Genomic DNA, 24,818 nt, shown 5'->3' on the forward strand with positions numbered 1-24,818 from the left:
TAATCTTTAACCAGAGTTAGGATTTTGCCAAAAAAGTGTGTGGATATAAGAGAGGAGTAAGAGACCCCAAAGCATATGGGCAGAGAGGACTTAAAATAATGCATCCATACAGAGACCTCTTTCAATCACTACATATCCAATAAATGATTATGAAACATCAACTACATGCTAAGAAATATTTCAGGAACTTGGGAAATATTGGTGGAAACAAATATCCCTGTCCTTAAGAAGATTACATTCTAATGGAAGAAGACAGACAGTTATGAAGGAAGATACTAAATAAATAAATAAATAAATAAATAAATAAATAAATAAATGTCTTAATAAATGATAAATGCTACTGGAAGAAAAAGTAGAAGAAAAAAGGAGGATCAAATATGCTCAGTGGGAGTGTGAAGCATCTAATTTAGAGTGGTCAAGGTTTGCCTCATTGGGAATGTGAGATTTGGGCAGACATGAAGGAGATGAGGGAGTTAGCAAGGCAGATATCTGGAGGGAGAGAGAGCATTCTAAAACTGACTGCTCAAGAAAAGTTCCAACATCTGAAGTGTACCTGGCACATTCAAGAAACAGCAAGGATTTCATGCCTATGGTATGGTGAAAATGTGGGAACACAGCAAGAGATGGGGTCAAAGAAGTAAGAGTGGTAGGGGAAGAAAATCATGCTTGCCATTACAAGGCCTTTGGCTTTTCATTTGAGTGAAAACAAAACAAAACAATACACTCATTGCATCATTTTGAGCAAAGCCATGATATGATTTAACCTAACTGTTAAAAGAATCATTATGACTCTTTTGTTAAGAATAAACTGTAGAGAGGGCGCCTGGGTGGCTCAGTCGTTAAGCGGCTGCCTTCGGCTCAGGTCGTGGTCCCAGGGTCCTGGGATCGAGCCCCGCATCAGGCTCCCTGCTCGGCGGAGAGCCTGCTTCTCCCTCTCCCTCTCTCTGCTGCTCTGCCTACTTGTGCTCTCTCTCTTTGTGTGTTAAACAAATAAATAAAAATCTTTAAAAAAAAAAAAAAGAATAAACTGTAGAGAGACAAGGGGATGAAGCAGGGAAATTTGTATATTAATTGGCCTCCACTAGCTTACTTAAGATAGGAAAACCACCAAATCTCAGTGCTTGTACAAAAAAAATATTTCTTGCACTCTCATGTTGGACATTGGCTAGGAGTAGCTATGGCTCTGTTCCCTGAGGCTTGTTCATTTTAGGATCCAGGATAAAGGAACAGCCCATATCTGGGGAATACCATTCTCAGTGCAGAAGGAAAAAAAGTGAGAGAAATGGTGGCCCCACAAAATAGTTCTTTAAGCTTCTGCCAGGAATTCCACCTAATATCCCCAAGCATTTTGTTAGCCAATTCTTCTCCTTCAAGAAGTGACACTGCAAGCAATATTGGCTACATAATTTGAAAACCCCAATGCAAAATTGAAGTGTGAGATCTCTTATTCAAAAGACATTAGACATTTCAAGATGGCAAGAGCAGAGCATTAACCCAAGTGAAGGTCACACACTCAAGAAGCTGACACTGACTGCAAGTTACATGGAAATGAGAAGGTCTGCATAATACTCTAAAAAGAAAGAGAAATAAATATGTGGATAATTAGGAATAATAATACTATCTACCATAAATTTATAGATGGCTACTGATGTAATCCAAGTGTGTAATTATGTTGGTTTAAGCCATGTGATCATTGTAGTGGAGATTGAAGGATGTGGTTGGTTTCTGGGAACATTTTCAGAAGAGTGCTTGATATATTAGAGCTGTTAAAGATGATTCCAGGTTTTATCCTGAACAATTGGGAAAGTGGAGGTGCCAATAACTGAGATAGGGAAGACTATAGGTGGCATGGTAGAAAAATCAAGAGTTTTAGACATGATAACTTCAAGAAATGTATTAAATGTTCAAGTAGACATGCCAAAAAGGGATTGGATATACATATCTGGAATTTTTGAAATAGATCTGTGCTAGAGAAATGCACTGGGGAATCATGGGCTGACAGCTGAAGTTAAAATTCATATTTGCAATCACCAAAATAATGAGTGTAGATAGAAGAGTGAAAAAACAGTAAGCAGTAAGTTGTGGTGTACTTTAATATTTAAGGTTCAAGAAAATAAGGAATAGGCTGTAAAGGAGTCTATGACAGAGAGCAACCAATGAAGTAAGAGGGAAAAAAATCTAGTGAATTTGCTCTTATGGAAACCATGTAAAGAAACTATATCACAGAGGGTCAACTGTGCCCAAAGCAACAAGCAGATGCAGGAAGAGAACTGACAATTGAATTTAGCAATATGGATGTCATCAGTGACTATAACAAAAGCAGTTCTAAGTGGATCAGTGGGAGCAAAAGCCAGATTGCAATGAGTTTTAGAAAAGGAAAGGTATTAGACATAGTGAGTATAGCAACTCTTCAGCAGAAATTTTGCTTTTAAGAGAATCTGACATTTTTTTCCTTAGTCTCAGACATTTTGACTAAGTATACCACACATCATGGAAAAGTTTCACATTCCAAAAGCTTTGCATTTCAAGATAGCCATGAAAAGGGACATCTGGAATTCTTTCATACTAAGATAAGCCATGAGAAAATAGAAACAATTTCTTTTTTCTTATTAAAAACAGGAAAACATACTTTTCAAATCAAAACTGACCTAAATATTATCCAAATAGAATTATGATGTAAATTTTGAACAGTAAACTTTGTCCTTTTTTATTCCTGTTTCCAATTTTTGTGAAACTTTGGACTCTTTTATATATGCTTTACTGTGAGTTTACCCATGAGTTTCTTCTTTTTCTTTGACAGCTCCAACATGGAGGGGAAAAAATTAAAGAAATAGATGGAGAGGAAGTTGGGATCATAAGAATCTTTTTTTCCCCTTTGTTTTCTTTCTTGTTTTTTTTTTTTTTTTTTTTTTTTTCCAAATGGGAGAAATAAACACATTTGCAAGTGTATAAAAATAAGAATGAAAAATAAATTTTAGAGGAGAGAGAAAAGAGAAGTACATTTTTGAAGCCATGTCCTTAAATACATAAAAATGGATAAGAGAATAAAAAGAGGAATTAGCTTTGGATAGGACTACAAAAATTCATCTATGACAGTAGTTCTCAAAAAGTCATCCACTTATCTGCCAGAGAACATTTGGCAATCCATGGAGACATGATTGTTGGTCATGACAGGGAGGGGGGGTTTCTGCTGGCATATAATGGGTAGAGGCCAGGGATGCTGTCAACCATCCTACAGTGCACAGAACAGCTCCCACAACAAAGTATTATCCAACCCAAAATGTCAATAGTGCCAAAGTTGAGAACCCCTGACCTAAGGTTACAGAAGAGGAGGTAAAGTGTATGGGAATGAGATTCTAATGAATTCAATATTTCAGTGCAATAGAAACCAAGATCGTCAATAAAAAAGACAAAGATTGGGGAGGCAGAAAGAATTTAACTGTATGAGTTTTTGTTATCAAGCAAATTCAAAGAAATGAGAAAAAGGTATAAGAAAATTGAGAGACTATGAGAATATTTATAATGATTAACCACAGAATTTAATCTAGGTAAGGAAGGGAGTGGAGATATTAAGGGAGTGAGGAAAAATGACAATGTAGTTTGGGCAATGAATTGGAGGGTTAGCAGGTTGGATCAGGTATGAGTTAAAAGTGAGCAAGTCTGAAGGACGTAGTTGTCAGATAGGAAGTGTATTAAATTAAGATGATGGAAGTGTTGCAATTCTACCTGAGAGAGGGTGGAAGATAAGATTGCTAATGAGAGAAAGATTTTCAAGGACTGAAAGTCTAAAGTATTGAAGTATCATTTGCATCTATGTTGAAATTGCTAGGGATTCAGATGGGGTAGTCTTAGAAACAGTGACTGAATAGGTAGATACCATTATTGAGAAGAGGCAGAATGGATTTGAGGTCAATGAATGACAGCTAATATGAGGGATAATTGGTGATATAATATGAAGATATAAGATATGAAACTAGAGGGTGTTCGGGAAGAATAGTCTTAAAGTCAAAATAGGGATCAAAGACACCGACAGCTTACCAGCCAGAAGTACAGGCATACGTGGGAGATAATTGTGGATTTAGTTCTAGACCACCACAATAAAGTGAATATCTCAAGAAAGTGAGCCAAATGAATTTTTTGTTGTTGTTTCTCAGTGCATATAAAAATTGTTTACACTATATCTTAGCGTATTAAGTATGCAATAGCATTATGTCTGACAAAAATAAGCATACCTTAATTAAAATAATTTATTGCTAAAAATTGTTAAACATTATCTGAGCTTTCAGCAACTCATAATCTTTTTGCTGGTGGAGGGTCTTGCCTTGATGTTGATGGCTGCTGACTCATCACGATGGTGGTTGCTGAAGGTTAGGGTCATTGTGGCATTTTCTTAAAATGAGACAACAATGAAATTTGCTGCATTGATTGATTCTTCTTTTCAAGAACAGTTTCTCTGTAGCATGTAATGCTGTTTGACAACATTTTATCCAAAGCAGAATGTCTTTCAAAAAAAGGAGTCAATCCTCTCAAATCTTGCCACTGCTTTATCAACTAAGTCTGTGTAATATTTTAAATCCTTTGTTGTCATTTCAGCAGTCTTCACAGCATCTTCACTAGGAGTAGATTTCATCTGAAGAAACCACTCACTGCCCATTCGTAAGAAGCAACTTCTCATCCATTAAAGTTTTATCATGAAATTCCTGCAATTCAGTCACATCTTCAGACTCCACTTCAGATTCTAGTTCTCTTACTATTTCCACCACATCTGCAATTACTTCCTCCAGTGAAGACTTGAACGCCTCCAAGTCATCCATGAAGGTTGGAATCAACTTCTTCCAAACTCCTGTTGATGTTTGTATTTTGGCCTCTTCTCATGAATCATGAATGTTCTTAATGACATCTAGAGTGGTGAATCCTCTCCAGAAGGTTTTTGATAGAATTTGCCCAGCTCCATCAGAGAAAGCACTATTTGTGGCAGCCATGGCCTTACAAAATGTTATTTCTTAAATAATAAAACTTGAAAGTTGAAATTTCCCCTTGGTTCAGGGGCTGCAGAACAGATGCTGTGTTAACAGGCATGAAAACAACATTAATCTCCACAATTGTACATCTCCATCAGAGCTCTTGGGTGACAATGAGCAGTAATATTTTGAAAGATATCTTTCTTTTTTTTTTTTTTTTTTTCTGAGCAGTAGGTCTCAACTACAGGCTTAAAATATTCAGTAAATCATGCTATAAACAGATATGCTGTCATCCAGGCTCTGTTCTTCCATTGATAGAGCACAGGCAGCATAGATTTAGCATAATTCTTAAGGGGATGGAATGGTCAATGTGCACTGGCTTCAATTCAAAGTCACCAGCTGCATTAGCCCCTAACAAGAGAGCCAGCCTGTTTTTAAAGCTTTGATGTCAGGCATTGACTTCTCTCTAGCTGTGAAAGTCTTAAATGGCATCTTCTTCCAATATAAAATCATTTCATCTACATTGAAAAATCTGTTGTTTAGTGTAAGCCACCTTCTTTAATTATCTTAACTAGATCTTCTGGATAACTTGATGCAGCTCCCACTTGCTGCTCCAACTTGCACTTTTCTGTTGGAGAGACAGTTTCTTTCCTTGAACCTCATGAGAAAACCTCCACTAGCTTCCAACTTTCCTTCTGCAGCTTCCTCACCTCTCTCAGCCTTCATAGCCTTTAAGAGAGTTAGGACCTGGCTTGAGGGAGTGCTGCGGCTGATTTGATCTTCTATCTAGACCACCCAAACTTTCCCCTTATCAACAATAAGGCTGTTTTGCATTTTTATCATTCATGTGTTCACTGGAGTAGCACTTTTAATTACCTTCAAGAACTTTTCCTTTGCATTCACAACTGGCTCTTTGGCATAGGAGGCCTAGCTTTCAGCCTATCTTGGATCTTGACGTGCCTTCTTCATTAAGCTTAATCATTTCTAGCTTCTGATTTAAAGTGAGAGATGTGTAACTCTTTCTTTTCCTGGAACATTTAAAGGACATTGTAGGGTTATTAATTGACCTAATTTCAATATTTCAGTAGTGTTGTGCCTTAGGGGATATGGAGGCCCGAGGAGAGGGAGAGAAATGGGGGAGCACTGGTCTGTGAAGCAATCAGAACACCCAGCATTTATTGATATGTTTGCCATTTTAGATGGGTTCATTTTGTTGTATCCCAAAACAATTACAGAAGTAATATCAAAGATTACAAATCACAGATCACCAAACAAATATAATAATAATGAAAAAGTTGTGAGAACTATCCAAATTTGATATAGAGACCCAAGGTGAGCAAATTCTGTCAGAAAAATGGTGTTCAACACAAGGTTGCCACAAACTTCAATTTGTAAAAAACACAACATCTGCAATGTGCAATAAAGTGAAGCACAATAAAATGAGTTATTCCTGTAAAGGTTGAGGGAGAAAAAAAGCCACCACCTGACAGGGTGCAGAGAACATGCTGTCCCTACTGCAGAGTTAATCTCTCTCAAGAGCAAAACAGTGATGGGAATTTTCAGAAGTGGTTTAAGCGTATAGCAGATTTTATTGATAATGGACCATAAATCCCATGGTTCCCAGTGGAAGGGTTTCATGAGCTTTAGAAAAATGAGAAAGGATAGAGAATCGGGGATGAGTGGTGGGTGACCTGGGAGCCTGAGGATTCTTGTTGTAGCAGATACAAGCAACAATAAAGTACCTAATGTGGTTAGTCCCACAGGATCCTCAAAAAACAGTCATGACTAAACTATTAATACTGGAGTCTAGGGAGGGGTGGGTTTCTGAGAACTCCCACTTGACTCCTGAAGAATGGGAGAAAAGGTCTGGGAGAACTGTGGTCATAGTTCCCATGTTCTAGTTTCTAGGGAGAGGTGACTTTATCTCAAAGTATGTGATCCTTGCTGATCCCAGCTGAAGGAGAAAACCTTTCTAACTAAATTTTTCTTCCCCAACTCACCCTTATTGAATACACAAAGGAACTCCTTCCATAATGAGAAGTGAAGGATAAGTGGTCCCACAAGAAAATCAATAAGAAATATAAAATATGTAGTTAGAGCTTGGAAACTAGAGTTATTTACGTAGGTGGGATATAAATATGGGTTTGTGTCTGGCTTCAATCCATACTGGATGTCTGGCCTGGAGGATGTTTCATAAGCTTTCTGTAAATCGCCAGTAAAGTGGGAATAAAAATCCTATATACCATACAGGAATTTTTTGAGGACTAATAAGATAATTCATAAAAAAATTCTTAGCAGAGATCCAAGCACATGACAAGCATGAAGTAATGTAGTTCATATTTGTTAACTATCTGTATTAATTTAAACAAGAGAAAAGGACCAGTAAACTTAAGATGTTCAACCTTACTGCAAACTATAAGAATAAAATACAAAGTTTCAACCTATCCAACTGGAAAAAAAATTAAAAACATTGATAGCAGTTAATTTTTCAGGGATTATATGGTGAAATAGGCACTCTCATATGTTATTCGTGGTAGTAGTATTTGGCATTGTCTTTTTGGAAAATAACCTATCAGCATTCATCAATATTCAAAATGTGTACTTTCTTGAATCCATCAATCCAAAATTTAGGAATCTGACTCGTGGAAATGAAGGCAAGAGAATGCCAGGATTTATACATCAGAGTGTTTATCTTGGCTAACACCCATAAACTGCAAATCTGTGTTGATTCAGGGTGGAAAGAGTTGCGTCTTTCTTCAGTGCCACTGGAGGATGGAAGCAGAAGGGAAGACGGACCACTGGCTTTTCAGCAACGGTGGCAGCAAAAGGGAGCAAACCCCAGAGTGACAGCAGGTCAGGAGTTGGCAACACCATCAGGGACTTGGGAGGGAAGTAGGGCCTGAAGCAGCCTCCTTAAAACCCGGTGCTGAGAGTCATGTGAGAGAGGAGTAGATCATATAAAATTTTTTTAATTTATTTTATTTTATTATGTTATGTTTATCACCATACATTACATCATTAGTTTTAGATGTAGTGTTCCATGATTCATTGTTTATGCATAACACCCAGTGCTCCACACAGAACGTGCCCTCCTCAATACCCATCACCAGGCTAACCCATCCTCCCACCCCCTCCCCTCTAGAACCCTCAGTTTGTTTCTCAGAGTCCATAGTCTCTCATGCATGGTTCATCTCCCCCTCCAATTTCCGCCCCTTCATTTTTCCCTTCCTGCTATCTTGTTCTTTTTTTTTTTTTTTTAACATATAATGTATTATTTGTTTCAGAGGTACAGGTCTGTGATTCAACAGTCTTACCCAATTCACAGCACTCACCATAGCCCATACCCTCCCCAGTGTCTATCACCCAGCCACCCCATCCTTCCCACCCCCCACCACTCCAGCAACCCTCAGTTTGTTTCCTGAGATTAAGAGTCTCATGGCTTGTCTCCCTCTCTGGTTTCATCTTGTTTCATTTTCCCCTCCCTTCCCCTATGATCCTCTGTCTTATTTCCCAAATTCCTCCTATCAGTGAGATCATATGACACTTGTCTTTCTCTGATTGACTTACTTCGCTTAGCATAATACCCTCTAGTTCCATCCACATCGTTGCAAATGGCAAGATTTCAATTTTTTTGATGGCTGCATAATATTCCATTGTGTATATATATGCCACAACTTCTTTATCCATTCATCTGTTGATGGACATCTTGGCTCTTTCCATAGTTTGGCTATTGTGGACATTGCTGCTATAAACATCGGGGTGTACGTACCCTTTCGGATCCCTACTTTTGTATCTTTGGGGTAAATACCCAGTAGTGCAATTGCCGGGTCATAGGGTAGCTCTATTTTCAACCTTTTGAGGAACCTCCATACTATTTGCCAGAGTGGCTGCACCAGCTTGCACTCCCACCAACAGTGTAGGAGGGTTCCCCTTTCTCCACATCCCCGCCAACATCTGTCATTTCCTGACTTGTTAATTTTAGCCATTCTGACTGGTGTGAGGTGGTATCTCATTGAGGTTTTAATTTGGATTTCCCTGATGCCGAGCGATATTGAGCACTTTTTCATGTGTCTGTTGGCCATTTGGATGTCTTCTTTGGAAAAATGTCTGTTCATGTCTTCTGCCCATTTCTTGATTGTAGATCACATAATTTTTAAAACCAAGAGGACTGCCTGGATGAAAACCCCTGCTTGGCCACTGGCTGCTATGAACTGTCCTCAGGTGCGTTATGAAACTTCACTGTGCTACAGATGTCTTATTTGTAACATGAGAAGTAGCAGAGGGCCCATAGGGTCTTTATGAGCATTAGGTGAGGAAATATTTCAATTGCCTCTTATGGTGCTTTGTACATATTAACCACTACATAAATGTTTGTTAAAAAAAAAAAAATCAGTTCCAGTATCTCCTTCTGGTTGGATACATCTTCTCAGAATTAAAAAGTGGAATTTGGGAACTTGCCATTGGGAGAAAAAACAGTTGAGATTATAGCAAACTACAGTCTAATAGGTTATAATGTGGGTCCTCAAATAGTTTGTTGTTGGTATCCATATTATTAATAAAATGTATTATGAATTAAAATAATAATAATACCCACCAGCTATAGAGTACTGGGCCAAATATTTTACCTATAGTATCTAATCTATACAATAAACATATAAGGTAGCTGTTATTATCCACATTTGATAAATGAGAAAGTTGAGACTAAGATAAGTCTCAGCATATTGTCCATAATCAATCATTTAATTAACTGGCAGCCAAGATTTAGACTGCATTAAGTCTAATTCCACAGTTTTGACCATCCACTACCCTGTACTTTCTGCATTATATGACTCAGTCTGGGAACTGAAAGTTTTATAAGGCCATTCTGTTATTGTGCAATATGACCAGTGCTCCACTGGGGTTTTATGGACAGAAAACACAAAGCTAGGTATATCTTCAAGCTTTTTTAGCTATAGGAGAATCAGCCTTGATTTAAAAAGTGATACACCCAAAATCAGCCAACTAAACAAAACTAAAACAATAAAATTCTGCCACATGATAGAAAGATGTGATCTTTTAGAGAACAGTATCATTAACAAGATGCTTGGAACCAATTAAATGGTCAAGTTTCATAACATCAGAAAGACTAAGCTTGTCCATATTTCATGGATCACTAATCCATATCAGGCGGGTTTAATTAGAGAGGAAGAGTCCAATGATTTCTAGTTGCCTTTCTATATCATTTTAAGTACATTTAAATGTCCAGATTATAATACAATCAGGTTTGAACCAATACTATATCCATTCTCATGTACCCTCTGCTTATTTCCCAGGGAAGTGTGAGCGATCTCATTAGCTTTTCCTGAAGTGACAGATCAATATCACACACACATTTAAGTCTGCACTTCTAAATTCTCAGTATAATTAGCTGCACAGATTATACATTATTAAACTTCATTTTCACTGATTGTCTTTTTAAGATAAGGTATTAAATATCACATTTAAATATACCAGTTTAATACTACTAGGTGGTTAACATTTCAAAAGCTATTTAACATCTTTATATTTACCTAAGAGACATGTAAGTCATTTAGATCAACTTCTACATACAGGGAAAAACGTGTGTTATCAATTGGATCCCCAAAATATTTGTGGTTACAATATGCATTTAAAATGCTAATAGTATCCCACCAGAAAAGAACCCATTGAATTAAAAAATCTATGCTTACTATCCTTAGCTTACATTTTATTCCAAGTTTCTTAAACATTAAGTATGCTATTATCAAGATTTTTATGAATATTTTATTAACTTCTGATTGGGAAAAAGTGTGTATTTTTTAACGCAGTTTATAATTCATACTTACACTAAGCTACCAAGTAAAGACAGTTGAAAAAAATTGTTTTTGACCTGTCTTCTTTTCTTCACTAATTATAACTACTAACTACTTATTTTGGTATTACATTATACCATAGGTTATACCTAGAACTTTCTATTGCAAGTCACGTTCTATTCTTAATATTTCTGTGTGTACAGTTTGACCAAAATTTATCAGGTTGTCACATCTTTTTTTTTTTTTGATTGTCACATCTTTCTTTTATTTAAGGGACATCAAATGTCAGCTTGTTGGTTCTGATCTGGAGACAGAATTATATGAGCTATTTTCCTTATTATATTCTACTTTAATGAGAGAATGGAAGGCAGAGCAGAGAGAGAGAGATTTACTATACATTTTTATGAATATAATTTACAAGAAAACAAGCTTTTCTTTTGTGTTACTATGTGTCATATGTCATATTATATTAAACACCGGAGAGTCAAGGAAGTAAAATATATAGTTCCTTTTTCTGAAGAAATTCTAATCCAAAAGGAAAAGTAGCATAATGTAAACTATATGGATTAAAGTTATAAGGAGTTTACATATACAAGAATGAATATTTCCTACCTGGGTTGTTGTGGTTGTTTGTCTTTAGTTCTCATAATTTTAACAAAACAGTAAAAGCACTTTTAAAATGTAACTGTGCATGGATTACCAATGGTAATTGAGAGAACAAGAATATTTTGGGGGGGAAGAGTAGGAAATACAGATGAAAGTACCATATACGTATATATAACTACAAAGAGACATGGAGGCAGAAAATGTGTCACTAAAAAGAATATTAGGCCTCCATAGCCAATCTACATAGAATATGATGGAAAGGATGTTTTGTTTGATTGTTTTTATTTATTTAATTTTTTTTAAAGATTTTATTTATTTATTTGACAGAGAGAGACACAGTGAGAGAAGGAACAGAAGCAGGGGGAGTGGGAGAGGGAGAAGCAGGCTCCCCGCAGAGCAGGGAGCCCGATGCGGGACTCGATCCCAGGACCCTGGGATCATGACCTGAGCTGAAGGCAGTCACTTAACCAACTGAGCCACCCAGGCGCCCCCGTTTGATTGTTTTTAAACGAGGTTTCTGGGAAAACAAATATCTACTTCCTCTTGTATTACACTACTGGATTATTTTTGTAGTCCCAAATATCTTGAGATATGTGTGGTAGTCTCCCTTATAAAAAGAAAATTAATGTTTATTTCCCCACTAGTATGGCAAAGATTGGATTACAGCTTTATTAATTTATTTGTGTTTGTTTAAAAAAAAAAACTTATTTCTATCCAGTTTTCATGTCATATAAGAGACAAAGCAATTCCTTGCCCCATCCGTATTGTATTTGAAATCAGTAATATCAGAAATCCAGTTGAATGCCTTAACCAATCAAGCTAAATATTCCAGGGAGCTTTTTAACATGATGCTCTGATGAAGCTAGAGTATTAAATTTATTCAACCATGAACAATTCTTTGATTATCATACACCTCAACTGCTCTATGTTGACCATGAGAAGAAAAAAAGAGAAAGTGAAATGTGATTAGTTCCTGATGAATTGAAATTTCTTTAATAGATATCGAATGGAGAAAATTTATATTAATAGTCACAATCAAGCTTTTAGATTTTTTCTCATTGAGAGCAGTATTCAATAAATGTACTTGACATATGATAATATCCTTATAGAGATATAAATAGTAGCATATGGAAAAGTGGAATTTTCGCCTCTATATTGTTTGTTCCATTAAGGGGAGTGTACATTATGTAATAGGAAAACTCATAAATAACCATGCCTAGTATACTTTTTTTTTTTAAAACTGTGTCTACAGTTGCATACCTAGTATTTGTCAATAAATTAAGTGTAAAAATGTAAAAGGTGATAAATTATAAGATTTTAAAATTATTTTGCTGCTGAAGCCTAACAAAGGATTGCTTAAAAAGCTTCGTTAAAGGAAAGAAAACATATAATTCAACTGGGTAAGACACGATTATATTATGCCTAAGCCATTGTCAGCATATGGAAAAATATGGGGAAGTTTAAAAAGACCTGGTAATTATAGCATCACCTCGTTTTGGCAGCCCTATAATATTCATTTTCCTGCTTCTTAGACAGATGCAGAAGTCTATAGTGCTGGAATTGAATGTCAAATAAAAAAGTCCTGTCAGTGCTCATATACCATATAGAGATTTTTCTTTTAACAGATGAATTATTACAACTTCATGTTTTGCTTCTTTGTCTTCACAGTTATTTCACACATACTTTTTGTGACTAGTTGGAAATGATGAAGCATGGAAATTTCACAGAACTCACTAAGAAGTGCGAAATCAAGTTTGAGATGTTGAACATTGTTAATTTATTTGTATCATTGGTAAAGGTAGGACAACACAATTAGGATAAAGACATACATCAAGCAAGGGGAGAGGGAATAGTATCTACGCCTTATTGAGAGCCACCTCGCTCCTCCACTCAAATTGGTGTCACTTTTCTGGACTAAATCTAACACATGACCAAAAGCCAGCAATGCAATTAATAACATATGCTTGCAGGAAGCTTAAAGTCTAATTAAAAGGTAACATTCTTCGGCACATCCATAGAAGCTTCACTGTAAACTAAAGGAGAAGAAATGCTCTGAGCACAAAGTAAAATTTCAACTCTTCCAGCTTAAGTCACTCAAACTTTTCTGTGTGGATGAGTTGATACTTTTGAGAAATGACTCACAATCAATCACTCTCTCTCTCTCCCTTTCTCTCTTTAAATCTATCTATCTATGTATCTATCATTTCTGTTAATTAGATAATATATTAACACTGCTAACATTACATATTCTATGTATCTTATATATTATATATATATATATTTCTCTGAAGAGTCAGAGATTCTTCTCCATTTTTTTTCTTTTACAAATTTGAAGCACGACTATAACATAATTATCTTCAGGGCATGAGCTTTATATTTTGTCATCACAGTATCTTTCCTATATAAAAATTAATATTGCAGAGTGCCCAGAGTATAATGAACATATGATAAGTATTATCTTCCTTTCTCCTTCTGATTACATTTATTTCCACAAACATCTTTCCTGAAAATAAAAAAGTATTTATCTTATTTTAAATATGCAACTGTTTCTTAGTTTATAAGGGAATTCGAAGAATGGAGTCAGACAACTTGACATAATGCCCTCTTTCTTGATTAGGGTAGTTTTTCTATCTGCTTTTCAAAAAGATATAGTTTTTTAGAAAAGCTTACTATGTGAGCGTACAAATAGAAATGTGATAGGAAAAATATGGTGCCTGAAAGTATTCCAGGGGTTAGAAGCTAAAGAAAAGAAAGCAGGGACTTGGCTTAATAATAGTCAAATATATACAAAGGGAGAAAGAGGATTAAATATTTCTGTTTTCTGAAAAGAGTAATTTAGTATTTTGTTTTCTATTAAAATGTATTTGGTTTCAAAAATACGTATATATACACAAAGGGAGTTTTATAATACTGTGGTCTAATTCTTCAGCTTCCCTTTAAGGCAATTGCTCAAATTCAGATGTGCGGAAACCAAAAAGTCATATATCTTTGAGAAGAATGTGGAGGTCATCTAGGGTGACCTTCACTTTACAGACAAAGCAAAGGACTCATCAATCAAGCAAATGACTTACCCAAGATCATCTGGTGAGTTCAAAACACATAATGAACTTACAATGTGTGATGTGAAAAGGGCACTGATACAGGATTCAAATCTTTAGATCTTTTGTATCTGAAAATAATGGCTACTTTGGTTTATTTTTAACATGAAAGCAAAGGCATTACAAATTTTATTCTTAATTTTTATCACACATTAAAAACATACTAAAATATTTATACCATATATGTAAGGTGTAGATAAGATCTATAAAATGAATGTCTACTTTTTCATCAGCAAGTTTACAGAGGACTTCCTGGAGTTCATTTCTCATGCTATTTTTTTCCTCTTATTCTGCCTATTCATTTGAAGAGTTATTAACTAATAAAAACAGTCCCCAAATCGTAAACATATCAGAATATATATGATGGAGGTATTTTTTCCAGATAATATAATTCACTTCTGAATAGTCAAAAAGTTATTATTTTGTTGAATTCTCCACTCAATCACTTTTAACTAATCCAAAGACAAAATAATCCCAATTTTTATTTTGTTCTGAAAACTCCATGGGCTTTATGTTATCAAAGACAAAAAACTACAAAGTTACCTGTGAAGTCTTGATTTAAGATAAATAGAACAAAGTACTCTGGTATAAATAAAAGGCATAGTGAATCACTAATGTAATACATAAACAACAACTGTTATTGCAAGTATGAACTACCCTCCCATGTTTCAGAAAATGACTGAAAATATAATTTTAATTGCTATTTGTTGAAAGCCAGGTTGCTATCCTCTTAAGCAAGTACAAAGGAGAAAATAGTGAATCATAAGCTGTAAAGCTTATGTATCTAGAAAAGAAAACCTCAGCAGGAGGATCTGGCTATAGAATACTGTCCAGGTCAGCAGAGTTTTTCACATAAAGATGAATGATTATACAATTAGTATCACAGCATGGTTGGTAATATTTCAGTATTAGGTGGGATGGTATTTATTTTCAGTTCATTCCATCACCATAATTATTTGAATGGTCCTGTCCTTTTTTTGTTCTTATTTGAACTGAATTTAAGCTAATCTGTAATTTCACCTATTGAAGCGGACACCCCCCCACCCCCACCAAAATGTCCTTTTATAACAGTATTTTTGAATATCTATCAAGTGTGGTCCATGAATCAGAAGCAGCAGCAGCACCTGGGAAAGTGTTAGAAAAGCAAATGCTCAGGCAGAACCCCAGATTTCCAGAGAAATAATGCCTAGAATGGGTTTTACCAGCAATCTGTTTTACCAAGTCCTCCAAACCACATTGATCAGAGATTAATGATAACGAACACCATAGTATCTTAGAGGCTGCCTATGAAATGTGATTTGAAAAATGACAGTTGTTAAAGTCCATCAATCTAACATCCTTTTGGCAGATGTTTGAAATTGCACCTTCAAAAATGCAGATAGCCTTGGAAGTTGTAGTGGCCTAAATTTCCATTATTCTCTTCTTTTTTATTAGTCAAGTGACATATAACTCTTGTCTGTTTTTACTCAAGGTCCACTCATACATTTTTTCCCCTTTGTACTAGGCTCTGGAAGACCACCAATGATCGATTCATTGCCAGGTCCAGTGGTTCAAGTTAGTCTCATGCTACTTTACCTATCTACGCAATCTCTGTCAGGTTTGTCTATGCAAACCTGTCTTAGGGTTACATCTAATGCCCTCCTGTAAATCCTTTTATCTGGGTTCCTGGGTTTCCCTGGAAGATGGAGAAGTCGTATTAGAAATAGAAGGAAGTTTCTTAAACTGTGATATGCATACCCTAGGAAGTTATTTAACATGATTTTAGGTGGTATATGAATAAGTCCAACATTATGAAGTCCTAAATTTCATTTGCCATGAATACAAACAGAACAATTGTGAAGTGGAGTAAAGAACTAAAAGGAGAGAATAAAATTCTACCAGGAAGATGTAGGTAAACAAATTGCATACAGTTTATTTGAATGATTAGCTTAACCATTTTTTCCACTGAATTTCTTTGAATATTTATGTTTTTCTTCCCATTGAGTATATTATAATTTCTAACATTATCTTTGGTAACTAGCATATATTGCCATAAATAAACTTGTTTTGGTATTTAATTTTATCATGAGTAATTATTTTTTAATGAATTATTTCATTAAATTATTTCCACAGGGCACCTAGGTAAGACCTGATTTAATAGCATCGGGGTGAACAGGAAATAGAAGTTTAGAACAAATGTCTACTGGTCAAAAATAGACAGAGACTAGCAGAAAACATTCTTTCTAACCAGAAGGAAGTGGATTTCTGTAGATCTCTGTAATGAGGCAACAAAATAGCAAAGAAAGATGGTAAGAAGGGAGAAAGGTTAGTGAAATTAGAGGACTTATTTGTCTATATTCTACCTATAAGAGGCTTACAATTTATTAAAGAAGGTATGCCGCATACACACGTACACATACACCTTATAATGGCAAAAGATTCCAAGTTTATTCTTGAAAAACATATTTTCATGATCAAGGCTCCTTTGGGAAGGCTGAACTCTTTAAAATAAGCCCGTGATCTCTAACTTCAACCCATAACTGAGCATGGCAGGCCCTCAGGACTGGCAGGGCAACTAGTCAAAATGCAAATCATTACCCTAAACATGAGGACAGGACTGATCACAAGTGTCTAGCACTTCCAGTTCAGGTAGAAAAGGACAGTTAGGTATGTCCTTGACCAAAGCACTAAGCACTGGCAAAGGGCAATAGGATAACAGAGAAGATGAATGAAACACGTTATGCAAGCTGCTGAAGGGGACTGCAGGGTCAAGGAGTGACCATCCCAATGACAGAATGGGGAAGGGAGATGAGACTAAAGGAACCCAGTGAGGGCTTTCTCGCTTACTTTGTGTGTAAATAAAGGTATTTAAAGGAGGCCCTGACTAAATCCATTTGCTTCTTTTCTGACTCAGTATCACAGTTATTACTCCCTCTGAATTGATAAGACAGAATCTACTAGAGTTTCAAGTATTTCAGTGAAAGAAATAAAAAGAATAATTAAGTTGTTACTTGATAAATGAAGGGAAAGATTTCCAATGGCATCACATTGCAGAATGCCTTCCAAGGGAAGTGTGAGAGCTTTTTACTTTTCATTGAAAGTTCATATACATATATATGTCATACATATATATATATATGTATATATATGTACACACATGTACACACACACAGAGTAAGGAGGTCTGCTATAGTAGATGCCTAAGAGTAACAAATGCATCAGATATTCAAATGTAATTGAAGTAAATTAAGCTGGACTGAAATTTTTGGATCTCTTACAGTTCAATCCTGATAGAAACCTGACATTATCTTCTCAAGCTGTCTAAAATAGGCATCCATTTATTTTCTGTTATATAGAATATGATGCTATGTATTTCCATTTCTAAATCATCACTTACAACATATCTGCTTAGGTCTAGTAGAATAATTGCCTAGGGTTAATTAAACAAGGATACAATATTTTAGAGGCTTCTTATATAATATGTAAAAGCTACATAGCTTGAAAGTAGTGTATGTGATGTGATGCCCTAAGTCTTTATGGCTTATCCCATGCTATTGTAAATCTTAGGTTAAAGGATGAAATAGTGTCTGGACAACATAACATCAAGAATTATTTCTCCTAACCCATATGTTAAATGGTCATAGAAGTGAGTGGAGAGGCGCCTGGGTGGCTCAGTTGTTAAGTGTCTGCCTTTGGCTCAGGTCATGATCCCAGGGTCCTGAGATCGAGTCCAGCATCCGGCTCCCTGCTCGGCGGGAGCCCTGCTTCTCCCTCTCCCACTCCCCCTGCTTGTGTTCCTGCTCTCGCTATCTCTCTCTCTGTCAAATAAATAAATAAAATCTAAAAAAAAAAAAAAAAGTGAGTGGAAATGGGGGATGACCAGAGAACAAGATTGTAATATCCTCAAAAAATGAGGTTCAGTTTCTGTATTTGTACGGTCAGGTCATTGCCTAACTCTCACAGCTTGTCAATGTCAAGTAGTCAGTGAAACCCTCTAAGTTTCTGAGAGTCAGATTATTCTCTGTCTTCTAGTAAACTATCTCGGGAATTTAAGGGGCCAGGGAAAATGGGATGATGGATCTATCACTGATAACAGATATTTTTATACAGACATGCGAAATTACAGAAATGAAATCAGGGACTACTAATCCATCCAGTGAGCCTCCTCCTGTGCCATTTCAGCATCTCTTTCCTATTACTTATCTATCAATAGGCAGGTCAATGCCTCAAAATATCTTGGCAACTATGGTTTAGGTTTCCCAGGTATAAGACCCAGCCTGAGCTCCTGTAACATTGCTGATACTGAATGCGTTTTAGCAAACAACTGCACATAGTACAAAACTGAAACTGATTTCTTATTAACATTTCACCTCATTCAAAACCGCATTTCGTATATTCTCATTGACCAGTGAAGCCATTGCTTTTGTGGAATGCAATACAATTCAGAACATTTTAATCTTTTGTATGCTTCAAGTACACTTTATACTAGTAGGAGTCTACTCTCCCACTTACATAGGAACTTAATGTGTGAAGGCATTCTCCTCATCTTAATGGGATTTCTTTCTTTCATATCCCTTTTACCACAAAGAAAATTAAGCTTTGAGAAAAAAGAAACTATCTGTCCTTACATTTACATATGCATATATATATATATACATACACACACAAACACATAATGTGGCAACCCATGTATTAGAAGAAGTCTAAAGCTCTTTATATAATATATTCATAAAAATATATGTTCTATTACAGAATTGTATTTTTCACTGGCAATAATGGAAAAGACAATTGAAAACTAAGACAGTTTTGTTTGTTTTAACTCAGGACCCAAAAAGAGCTACACTAGCATCTGACTTCAAGAAAAAAATCAGTATAAGCATTTTCAGCCCATTACAAACAGAAAAGCTGCATTACCAAACCCTCAGAGATAGAGCTGATAATGAAAATGTTACAGACTGGAGCATCTCTGCCAGACAAGGTTATAATAGTGAACTTACATTAGGGAAGAAAGCATTCAGTATTTATGATTTGCAATTTTAACTTGTGTTTAAAGTGGTACAGGAGGAGTCATGGGGGATTTAATGTTCTAGCAAATCTATTTGGTCAGTACTGTAAGATTTTATGACCTTTCATTAAGACTTGAAAGTTTCACTGTTCAGATTCTGCACTGAATGCAAATCATGCTATTTTGTGCTGCCTGTCCTCTGAACATCTCTAATGCCATAGATGAAAGAGGCAGTTAGAAAAGCCTTGTATTTTAAAGGGGCTGGCATCAGAGGCCATAAATACAATATTCATCAAAGGACTTCAGAGGACAAAGCTTTAAATGAAAAACCCAGAGAATTGTTTAGTCTTTTAAAATTTATGCTCTGTGGAAACCAAAAGAATTACATTTAAAATGCCTAATATATAGTTTAACATCAAAAATCCTTCTCTAGAGTGAAAAATATTTTAAATTTTAAGAAAATGGTTAAATTCAACCAAATTTTTACATAAAGCCATAACTTATTCTTCAACCATTCTCTCAATATGCGTCGCAAAGTTCATAAAGTTTATCGACATCATTCAAATCACATTTAGGTTCAAATAAATCTCCCTGAACAAATCAAGTAATCAAGAGGAGCTTTCACATGGGTTTTCTTAGTTCTCATAATAACCCTGTATTTTGTGTAGCACTAGATATATTTTACAGATGGGGAAGTGGAGCTTAGAGATGAAGTAATTTGACCAACATCTAATAAACTCTCCAAGGACTTCCAGGGTATTCCTGATTTGTGTTTATTTTGTTTGTTTGTTTGTTTTTCCTGTTACACCCTGCTCTCTTTTTTAAGCGACTATGCCCCCAAGTTGTATTTCTAGTATTCTAGTGTTTGAAAACATTGCTTTGACTTTTTTTTTTTTTTTTTTACTTTTCTAGTGAACCTGAGCAAGCTTCGCAATCCAAAACTCAATCTGTATCCATTGAACAGAGTCTGGTTAACCAAAGAAGAGTGGGAAATTTATTCATATAATTGTCATTTTCCAGAGAGCACCATAAGATGCCAAAAAGGGGGCAAATGTATGCCAAAACAAAAACAAACAAACAACAAAAATGTAATCTATGGTGTTAAAAGTTAGAAAGGTAGTTGGACGTGTGGGAGGGGAAGGACTGGAAGTAGTTCTGGGATTGTTCTATAGTGTTTCATTTCTGGTCTTGGTATGATTTCCACAGTGTATTCACTTTATGAAAATGTGGCCCGTGCCTGTTAGACAGCCTCACGTGTTTTGGCATATTTCTGGCTTCTTTAATGTGGTCTTTATCTTAAAATGTAATTACTTTGGGGCTATGATCATCATCTCCCATATCTTGTAACTTGAAAATTTTTATTTGGAATCTGTATAACCACACATGGCTTCAGATAATGATCCTGATTTGTGTTTCTTAGACTATGTTGATAAGAAGAGACATAAGAAACCAGATATGGATTAAAATATCATTTCACCTCTGTGAGTAGTAAAGTTGAAACAGGAAAATCAGTATAAACCATATCCTGAACCATAAACTTTCTATTCCTTTTGCAGACAGAAATTAGCTTTCATATAAAATAGAACTTGGTTCCCTCATATAAGGGAAGTAGGTCCATAGAATCTTTTGGAAAATGATAGGGTACTCACTGTCAGCCTCAAATTTTATCAAGTCTGAGAATAAGGTTATAAGAAGAAAGCAATCTTCCAGGCTTAAGAGGCAGATCCTGGGTTCATTTCCAACTATGTTTATCATGTGGGAGTTAAGAGATCACTATTCATTGTGTGTAATGCGGCAGGCAAAATACACAACATTGAGCCAATTGAACTAAATTTATACATTTTTTTAAAGATTTATTTCTTTATTTGAGAGAGCGAGAATGAGACAGAGTACATGAGATGAGTCAATGATGACTCATTCATTATTCTGTAGGGGAAAGACTTTAAGGCTAATAAGAAATTCAGAAAAGTAAAATAGGGGCACCTGGGTGGCTCAGTCGTTAAGTGTCTGCCTTAGGCTCAGGTCATGAACGCAGGGTCCTGGGGTTGAGCCCCACATCGGGCTCCCTGCTCGGTGGGAAGCCTGCTTCTCCCTCTCCCACTCCCCCTGCTTGTGTTCCTTCTCTCGCTGTGTCTCTCTCTGTCAGATAAATAAAATCTTAAAAAAAAGTACAATATTCATGCCTCACTGGAAATATAAGCAATAAAATAATTGTCACCCTTTTTCTAAAATTTTGTTTGATACTTACCTACTGTTATACTATAGGTGAAGCTTTCATATAACTTAATATGGACTACATTCTATATTTTATAGCTAGGAAATACATTAATATGAATTTTTACACAATTGCATATGCTTACTGTTGTTCCTATTGTATTGCTACATAGCTATTAAACTATGGGTAAATTATCAGTGAGCATTATACAAGTGGCTTAATTCTCCATTTTGGAATAATAGACCAACTTACTGGACAACCCTATTCTTATCTGTAGACAGCAGAGCTCTTAGTATATTCCTTTTCCCTAAACTATCTAAAATACTTTATTTTATTCAGAATTGTCCTTATACAGAAATTAGCATCTAAAAACTAAATCCTTCTCTCAAGAAAGTACAGGGCACACCTTTACTAGAATGTTGAGCACTTGTTTCAGAGCAAAATAATATATTGCCATGAGAATCTATTGAAAGGAAATTATTTAAATTATTTTAGAAATAAACCCTGTATGGAATGAGTTTCAGATGTAGCCTTCTAATAAATCTTAATCTAAAATATTTTTTATCTCATCTGTTCATCAGATACATTTGTCAGTGTCTTTCCTGTGCCAGGAAGACAGAAGAAAAACAAATTCTACCCTGGAAGAATGTATATATTAAGCCAAAGTTGGAAAAGATATGAAAATACAGAGTTACAACTCATGATGACCCAGCTGCAGTGGAGATTTGTACAGAGAAGCCTAGCAGGGTAAGCTCTTAAAACTTCCTGGGGAAATGAAACAAAACAAAACAAAACAAAACAAAACAAAAAACAACCTTTTGAAGAGGCTATTTTAGTACAGGCAAAGGATGAAGCGATATTTACCCTACAAATGTTGGGAGACAGTGAGACCAGTAGGGAGGACATTATCAGCAGAGTGGATAGCACTGATGAAGTTATATGCTTATATTCAATTCCACTGCACACACATATATTCACTCAGTGAATATTTATTTAGTGCCTATAATGTGCCAGAACTTTTAGGTTCTGAGAACATTTAGAAAGTATAGACAAGGGGTGCCTGGGTGGCCCAATTGGTTAAGTGTCCAACTCTTGATTTCGGCTCAGGTCATGATCTCAAGGTCGTGACATCAAGCCCTGCATTGGACTCCAAGCTGAGCATGGAGACTGCTTAAGATTCTCTCTCTCTCTCTACCCCTCTACCCCTTGTGCACTCTTTCTCTCCCTCTTAAAAAAAGAAGTATAGACAACGTTCTTGCCATCATGCTGCTTATATTCTAGTAGTGGAGACAGAAAATAAATAAGTGAACTGTTAAATATACAATATCATTTCAGATAATGATAAATGTTATAATGATAAACCAAAATAAGTGATTGTAGTGAAGCAAAACATGGGCAGAGGGGTTATTTAAGGCAACTCCCTGTAGTGACCTCAATGAGAAGAGAAGAATCAAGGATGACTATTAGGTCTTAGCTTAGGAACTGGGTGATTATGACATCACTTACTCTGATACAGAACCCTTTATTGAAAAGGATCAGGAATGTGTGTGTGTGTGTTCCTGTGCATGTATGTATGCACAGATGTGTATTTATATGTGTGTGGTGTAGATGAGAGCATGAAGAGCTTTATCTTGAACATGCTAAGTTTTAAATGCCAATTTATGAAGAAATGTCCAGAAGGCAGTTCCCATACATCAGTCTGTTTCTCAGGATAAATGTCATAGCTAGGGATCTAAATTTCTGAGATGATGTTAAATCCATGGGACTAGAGGAGATCACCAAAAATGTGTGTGTAAATACTATATGGAATACAAATGGCACTGAGCACTGAGAAACTCCAATGTTGTGATATTGGGGAGTATCCATCTAGCAATGGGCACTGAAAGTGGTTAATAAGGTAGGAAAAACATTTGGAGATTGTACTGTCTTAAAGGGAAATTGAAGAAAGTGTCTCAAACAATGAGTGTGAAAAACAGGGAAAATGGGCCAAAGGTTAACTAATAACAGAAATTACTAATTGCTGGATTTGTCAAAGTGGAATTAGCCAATTAGACAAAAGTGACTTAGTGACATCTGATTGGAGTGGACTGTGGAAATAAAGAAAAATGAGGAAGTTGAACAAAAGATTTTTTTTTAAGATTTTATTTATTTATTTGACACAGAGAGAGAGAGAGAGAGAGAGAACAAGCAGGTGGAGGGGCAGAGGTAGATGGAGAAGCAGACTCCCCACTGAGCAGGGAGCCCGAGGTGGGGCTCCATCCCAGAACCCTGGGATCATGACCTGAGCTGAAGGCAGATGCTTAACCAACTGAGCTACCCAGGCACCCCTGGACCAGAGAGTTCTGACAAACCTTTCAAAGAAATGTTAATGGTGGATAGGGCAGAAACAGATTATTGCAAGGGGGTGGGGGGGTTGGCAATGTAAGCTTAGACTAGGTAAAGCACCTCCAGAAAGGAGAGCATAATAAGATTCTGTGTGCCTAGAGCATAAAAGAAGTGTTAATCACAGGCAGTGAGAAAGGTTGAAGTGAGAGTGTTGAGACAAAAAACAAAAATAAAAACGGAAACAATAAGGCAAGAAAAATGAGGTACAGTCATAGTCAGGTATGGCCTGAGGCAAAGACCCAAATGGTAGGTGAAAACAAATGTTTGAAACCAAGGGGAAAATTAAAAGACAGGGAGGGTCTTTTTACTCCCACCAACATATTGTCTATACTCCCCACATAATAGGAGTAAACAACTCTTTGTTTAATGAATGAATGATGAAATGTGTATGTTCTGGGAGTGGAAGACTATTGCAGATATTTCAGCAACACTGGGAAGGTAGGGCATGACTCCAAGAACTAGAATTCAAGTGAAACTTCCAAGTAAACCACAAAAAGCACATTGAGTACACAGTGTCAATTTTCTGCATAACGAAGATATTCTTTACATCTTCTTTAAGTAGTGAGTTAAAGGAATTCTGTGTCTATCTTCCTCCCTCCCTCCCTTCCTTCCTTCCTTTTCTTTCTTTCTCTCTGTTTCTCTCTTCCTCTTTCTTCCTTCCTTCCTTCCTCTCTCTCTTTCTCTTTCTTTCTTTTCTCTTTCTTTCTTTTTCTTTCTTTCTTTCTTTCTTTCTTTCTTTCTTTCTTTCTTTCTTTCTTT

The sequence above is a fragment of the Mirounga leonina genome, unplaced genomic scaffold, assembly GCF_011800145.1.
Source record: "Mirounga leonina isolate KUSES-001 unplaced genomic scaffold, KU_Mleo_1.0 Mir_173, whole genome shotgun sequence".
NCBI lineage: Eukaryota > Metazoa > Chordata > Mammalia > Carnivora > Phocidae > Mirounga > Mirounga leonina.